We start from the raw sequence: 7,711 nt of genomic DNA on the forward strand, positions 1-7,711 counted from the left end.
CTCTGGATTTTGAACATCTATTTGTTGGAACTTATATGTGCAAGAACAATTTTCATTTTTTATATCACGAAGGTATAGCTTCAGTTATTAATGGCTGAAGACTGAGGTTGTCTTTGTTAATGATGATTAAGCCCTTACTTCATGGGCTATTTCAATACTTTTAGAACAAAGAAGTGCTCAGTATAGGAACTCTTCCTCTTGAACTAAACAGCAAAACAGCAATCTGTTTCCAGAGGTGAGGTTTTATCCAGAGTGGCAAAAGAGTACAATGTTCTGGTCCTAAGATATAAGAATATATTTCATGCTAAAATATTTAAAGTTTATGATTACTTCAATCATATTCTGTGGCTTCTGATGAGGACTGATGCCTTAAGTTTTAGCTTCCATATTTTTTAGATTCTGTGCTGCCTAGGTGTGTAGCTCTGAAGTTCATATTGAGTTAGTAAGCTCTCTTCACAGAGTAGATAGACAAAACAATCCTTTTCCAGCTTGAGACCAAGGACAACCATTACAAGCTTCAGGCCCAAAAAGCATAAACAATGGCAGAATGAAGAGAGAAAACATGAAGGATGGGGCTTCACAACCTGAAGCTGTAACTGGACAATTAACCCCAATATGCAAATGGACCCAGACTTATAAAAGTATGAAACCTTGTGACTGGTCATCCATTTTGTGACCATTTTAGGTCAATTTTGGGTGGGGCCCTGGCCAGGCTCTTGTGCTGCACAAGGTGTATCCTTTTAAGGCCTTTCAGAAAATATCTACTTTCTTCTCTTAGCTCTGTCTAGTCTCTGTTCCAGGCCAGCCTCTCAAGGCATGAGAAGAACTAAAATTTTACTTAAAATAGGAAATTACAATAAGGGTTAGATTAATATATTTTTTGAGGGGGATGTGTTCCATCTGCAAAGGAATCAGAGCTAGTGTTTGCAAGAGATGCCATCCAGCTCCCATGGCAGCAAACATGTCAGCTACCCAAAAGGTGCCTGCATCAGCGGAAGTGGGAAACATTGCAGGATCCACAACACACTGAGGCCTGTAGCAAGATGACTACAGTAGATTGAGGAATCTAACCTTGCAATATTTACTGGGTACAGCATGATATAGATGAGTTTTTTCCCTTCTTAACTTTATTTTCCTTTTCTTTCCCCACTGTACCTTCAAGGCATTTAGAAATAACTTAATGCTGAGAATTTCTTATGTTTTTGCTTATACAAAATATGTCTTTATAGCTTTTCTATTGAAAAAAATAACATAATCCAAGTGGTTTCAAAATAACCCTGCAATATCTGTTCTGAAGGAAAAGATTTACCTAAGGAAATTTGTTTGGGAGTCTTTAAAGTGTCTTCTGGATATTATTACTATACAGCCTCTACTAATTTTCTGTAAGAAACATTTTTCAGATGTTTCCTCTCTTCTGTGTTTGATGTGGTTATCAGACTTCAGAGTGATAACTAAATTAAGAAGACTTAAGTATTTTTAATAATTTTTGAGTGAAAATTAATTGAGTGTAACTCAAAAAAGAGAGGTTGAGGCCTTTTAAAATATAAAAAAGTGCTGTTAAAAAAATTATTATGACAGTTCTCTTAGAAGTCATGAGGATGAGATCACAGTCTTCAAAGTGTATTTAAGTGTTTTCACCAAAATATTCTGCTGTTGGTTAAAATAGGTATCTAAAGCTGTGCTGCCACAATTGCTTGCATGTTTTCCCCTAAGAAGCTCTCCACAGATTGAATTGGTAGAAGCTGATGTGCATTTCTTTTCCCAGGACTGTGGCTGACTAATGTATTAAATTTAGAGTGTTTTTCCTGACCTAGGTGATACTATAGGTCTTTTCACAGAGTGAAATTGCAGATGAACTTGTCTGACCATTTCACCCTGACATTTAGAAACAGAAATCTATGTTTGAAAGTTTTGCTGCCACTACAGAAACCTGAAGTAGGCAATCATCCCTCTTGAGATGAAGAACAGGGTTATTTCTGAAACCTCTTTAGGAGCTAAGTGTTGGGTTGTTACTAAACACATAATACTTGTATTGCACCCAGATCATCAAGTACAACAAATAATCATAAATGCTATTTATAATTGAGGTTTGCTATTTCTCCTCAAACCCATATACAGATACTGGTGTACAGATACCTGTATATAGATACACTGTTTTCAGTAACTCCGAAAATTGCTCTGAAAGACAATTTGGTACCTACAATAAGAATACAGACATGAGCTGACATTAATCTGGCCACACAGCACAAAGGAATTTCAACCATCCCCAAATATCAGTAACTTATGAACTTGATTTGTCCCACAAATAAGAGTGGGCCATCCAAACTACTTATTAAAACAAGAGTTTAATACCAGTCTTTTTTTTCCTTATAATTTTGGGAAGGAACTTACATTAGATGTTTTTCAACAGAATTTTAATATTTCTCTTTCATCTTTGACAGTAACTCTCCTTTCTCCTGCCTTTCTCTTCAAATCCACATCATCCTGTCCTTCTTTCATCTACTTTTGAATACTACCATCTGACAGAAAAAAATCCAATAAAGGTTCCGACAGAGTCACATATCAATGTGATCTTTGGGAATGATGCAAGATAAGTCATTGTCTTTGTGCTTACAGTTGCACTGTCAGAACCTCCTGAGTTCTTCAACACCATTTGCAGGGCTGGCAGTGAATGGTGGTTGCCAGACATCATGGGCAGCCACGGGGAAGAGGCTTCAGCTCTGTCAAGGCCAGTAGTTTCTGCTGTTCAACCCATGTACATTTGTCTCACCTTAGCCATGTTGTGAAGAAACACCTTTCCTACAACTCCTTCCCTTCCTCTCCATGAAGTAAGTCACACTCTTAGTGCATCAAGGAAAAAAGCCATCCAATTCCAATTCTTTACAGGTAGTTTTGTTAGCTGTGATTCAATGTTAGGAGATCATTCACACCTTTGCAGAGAAAAGGTCCACAATGCAGAAAACACAGGAAAAATGCTTTTCAGAATTAGTTCTGGTGCATAAATGTTTATTGAGTAATATCTTCCCATTGCTGCTTTTGTAGGAATGGAAGATATTATTCAAACTTGACATCCCAGTAATGTGCTGCATATTGATAGATGGGAGTGATGCTTAAAATTGGTTTTCAACATTTCCCTAGGAGAAAAATTAGGCTGTTAAAAATTATTTAGTCTGTTCACTTAAAGCATTTCCTATGGAAAAATAAAGTGGTTAGTTCTTTGGGAATAAAAGTTGGTTGTTGGGACATTATCTTCAGCATCTTAGTCATAATTATACCTTTAAAACCCATATCTGATATCTATCTAGTCAGATATGGCGTTGGCTTACAACACCTAAGATGTGGACATATTTTAGAGGCTCCAAGTAGTTAACATGGTTCTGACCCTAACTGTTCCCCATTTCTAGATAGACTGCAAAATAAAAATGTCCAGATGCGATCCTCTCCAGTTTTTGAAATTGCGTCAAAATTCAAGTTTCAGTGAAAAGAGATATTTGAGTTTTTAATAATTGTTGAGTTTGGATATGTTAGCATACAAATCTTGGCAGGCCCAGCTGGGTATCCCTAGTATCCTGAAGAGCAAAACATGCTTGTGGTGAGTCTGTGCCTGCCCCACAACATTTCCACCTCCTGTGTCTGGCACATGCCCTGCCCTCAGCTCTCAGCAGTGCTGTAATGGGGCCAAGGGCACTGCCACACTCTGCCCAGCACATGTGGCAGTGAGGCATTGCCACCCAGGCATTCCACTGTCATGTGGCCGGATCTCTTCCTTCCTGAAGTGCCAGTGCACCTCCAGCTCTGCTTTTCAGAAGTGCTGCTGCTGAGATGACAAGAAGTGTAGGAACTCATGACAGCCAGGACCAAGAAGGACGTGGAGTCTGCAAGTGGGACTCTGCTATGGGACCTTGCATGGTGGGCTCTTGGTGCAAGGCTTTTGTATGGCTCTGGCTAATTCTACAGCCCACCTGACTCTCAACAAATAAATGCACATGAAAATCCACTTTGTTTGAAAAGAGGACAATTGTGCACTGCCTTTGGCACAGCTCTGGCTGAGGAGTGATTTCTTCTGACCCCAGTGTGACATACAAGGTAAATTGCTGTGTTGGTTATGCACGGCCTGGTTTTTGGTGGCGGGGGAGCCACAGAGGTGGCTTCTGTGAGAAGCTGCTAGAAGCTTCCAACATGTCCAGCAGGAGATGGACATGCTGCTGATGGAAGCTGGGCCAATTAGAGAGGTTGGCAATGCCTCTGTGACAACATTTTAAAGAAGAAAATCAAAACAAAGTGGGCACATGTAGTTTTTTTCTAGTCAGAGAAGAGGAGGAGGTGAGAATATGTGATGCAAACAACATGGCAACACCAAGGTCAGTGCAGAAGGAGGGGCAGGAGGTGCTCCAGGCTCCAAAGCCAAGATTCCTCCACAAGCCATGGTGAGACCTTGCTGAGGCAGCTGGGCCCCTGCAGCCCATGGGGATCCATGGGGGATGCAGAGATCCACCTGCAGCCCACAGGGAAAGTGCCCATGCTGGGGCAAATGGATGCCTGGAGGAGGCTGTGATCTGTGGGAGACCCAGTGGAGAGAGAGGGCCCTTGTTCCAGGCTGGAGCAGCCTGTCCTTGGAGGACTGCACCCTGTGGAAGAGAGACCCAGGTCACAGCAGGTTTGAGAGGACTGTGTGCCCGTGGGAGAGACTCACTTTTACAGCAGGTGAGGTCTGGCTGCTGCTCGTGAGGTTGGACCCACACTGGAGGAGTTCACTGAGAACTGCCTCCCGTGGGAGAGACACCACGGCCTCACAAGGGAAGGACTCCTCTCCCAGAGCAGCAGAAGAAAATTTCAGTGATGAACTGACCAAACCCCCATGCGCTGTCCCCCTGTGCTCTCAGTGGGAAGGAGGAAGGGGGTTGGGGAAAGAAAAGGTGTTTTAAGGGCTCACTTTACTTCTCATTATCGTCCTCTGACTCTGTTAGCAATAAATTCACTTTGTACCTTTAAGCTGAGCCTCTTTTGCGCTTGAAGGGTTTTCTCCCAGTCCTTATCTCTACTCATGAACCATTGTTGATTTTTTTTTCTCTCCTCAGCCCAGCTGTGGCAGAAAAGAGTCAGCGAGCAGCTTTTGTGAGTGTCTGGTGTCTGGCCAGGGTCAAACCACAACAATTACATATTCTTTATGGAAATTAAAAATAAACATGGAGTGACATGCAGACTCGGGTAGCGTGCCTCACCAGTTAGAATGGAGCCCTGCTGGCTATAAAGTGAGCTTGGCACCTAGCTCACACATAAACACCCATGTTTAGCTACCTTACTTCAGGTGTCTTAAACCCACCTTCTTGAGGTGGGAATCAGTTACCTGAACATAAACATTCAGTGTCATTGCAAGGGCCATAGAGTTTAAATGCCCTAGGACATTTGAGTCATCCGAGCCATCTGCTCTCTCAAATTGAATTAGCAGGTATCATTCTCTGTCTCCAGTTCAAAGTTTCAGCAATGAAAAGGGGTACAAATCCTTTCTTGTCCATCCCTCCAGTTTCTCAGAGAAACTGGAGTCTCTTTGGGTTCATCCAAAGTTCAAAATAAAGCACATACATAAAATCCAAGAAGGATCACGGTCACTGAAGAGAATTCTAAAGATGAAGAAAATCAACACAGTATCAGGAAAACCTCAAGTTTCATTTTTAAGGGTGAAAATAGACAAAATTCTGATAGAGAATAATGCCTTTGGGAATAAAGAAATTTTATTACTTAAACCAAGAATTTTGACAAGGCCTCAATGACAAATACACTCGGGAAGAAATTTATATTAAAGTCATAAATAAGTGTCTCTTACTGCTAGAAGTGACAGAAAAGAAAAAGCTGCAACTTGAAGGCTTTATAGTTAGAGTAGCTTTCTGTTCTTGGGGAATGCAGAATATTTTCAGTGTAAACAAAGAAAAATGAATTTAAATTCTGGGGAAAAGAATTCTTGGTTAGCTACCCAATTGAAAATTATACATGTCAAACATTGTTTTGAAATATAGATTCATGCAAGATATCTCACTGCTTTAAAATCATGTTGCAGTTAGTTTCTTGCTCACCATCATTTGAGGCTATTCTTCATCAATGTATACAACTCCAGTAATGGCAAAAATATAAATATAAATATAAATATAAATATAAATATAAATATAAATATAAATATAAAAAATAAACCACAATTAAATTAAATTTTAAAAATAAAATAAAATAAAATAAAATAAACACAATTAAATTAAATTTTAAAAAATGAAAGACCTTTTATGGTTGCTAAGAGAGAGTACATATTTGTGCCTGAATCCAATAAGTATTTTACAGGCTAGTGATCAATATGCTTATCTACCTGAGGGAGAGCCTAAATATTACTGTGATTTTATTTTATATTTAAGATTCATCACACTTGGCATCCTTGTATCCCCTTATCTGTTGGGATGCTCTGATTCACCAATGACACGAATTTCATCCTCTTTGTTTCTCTGCATTACTGAGAATTGCGTTCTTCCAGGTAAGTGGAACAAGATCCATAGGAAATATAAATATTTCCACCCTGCCCTGTAGAGTTGAGTGTGATGGTCTCTGGTGAAAGTCCTATTTCTCTCACACATGTCCAATACCAGGGGTAATCACAGAAGTGCTGAACAAGTGAGGAAGATGACAACTAAGGGGTCTGCATCTGCTATCTTAACACATATTTTGGGAAGCAAAATGGGTGAAGTACTGCTCATGTAGGCCTGCCCAGCCCTAGTGTACCCCAGGCAGAGGTCTAGTGGGGAGGGTTTAAGAAGAAAGCATCAACTGTTCAGCACATTGGGTCAGAGTGCTTCCAGAAACATGCCATATTTAATCCAGGATAAAGTTTAGAACACTGATTTTGAGGCTCTAAATTATAGACTCATTTGTAAAATCCCTTTGTGATTGCAGTTCCAGGACATTTTTCTTAGAGCTAAAAAATAGATTCTGCATGAAACAGTATTTTTGTCTAAATGCAAAGTGCCAGATTCACAAGTGGTGTCAGTTGGCTCAGCTCCACTGCATACGAGGAGCTTGAGTTATCCAACCAAAAAAGCACTCAGAAATTTTGGAAGGGGAGAATGTCTCACCCTCTGGTCTTTGCATTAATTTGTGTGGTAGGGATTTGAGATGTTTCCAAAGACCATGCCATGCTCCTTAGAAAGGAGCAAAATCATTCTACAGAAGACAAAAATAGACAAAATAGTCAATCAAACCTCAAGAGTGCACTGTGCCAAGATGCTGCCCAAAGTTGCAATTAGAGCAAGCAGGGTTTTTTTAAACAGGCAGATGTTCAAACAATAACACATTGAGAGGAGGCAGCTCACAATCAGCCACTGATTCTGTACCTGTGGCTTAGAAGACTGGCTGATCTATGAAATGGGAAGAGTTAATTTCCAAGGGAGAAATGCAGAAAATATCAAACACTAACAGAGAAAACCAAGTGCAGGTAGCCACACCAGTGTGTAGGACATGGTATCTGGGAGCCATCTGTGCCCAGAGCTCCCAGCTGGCACTCCCTGCAGTGCAGCCCCACTGTGCAGTGACAGCCCCAGACCCACACGTGCCAGGGAGTGCTCCAGCCTGGGAGACCTTGGAGTGTGCTGCAATTGCTGAACATCACTCCCAAGGAAGCTGTGAGGGTGTTTGCAGAACGTGAAATTCCCAGTGGCAAAGGGTGTTGGGTTGCAAA

This window comes from Zonotrichia albicollis, chromosome 3 (assembly GCF_047830755.1).
Source record: "Zonotrichia albicollis isolate bZonAlb1 chromosome 3, bZonAlb1.hap1, whole genome shotgun sequence".
NCBI classification, from domain to species: Eukaryota; Metazoa; Chordata; class Aves; order Passeriformes; family Passerellidae; genus Zonotrichia; species Zonotrichia albicollis.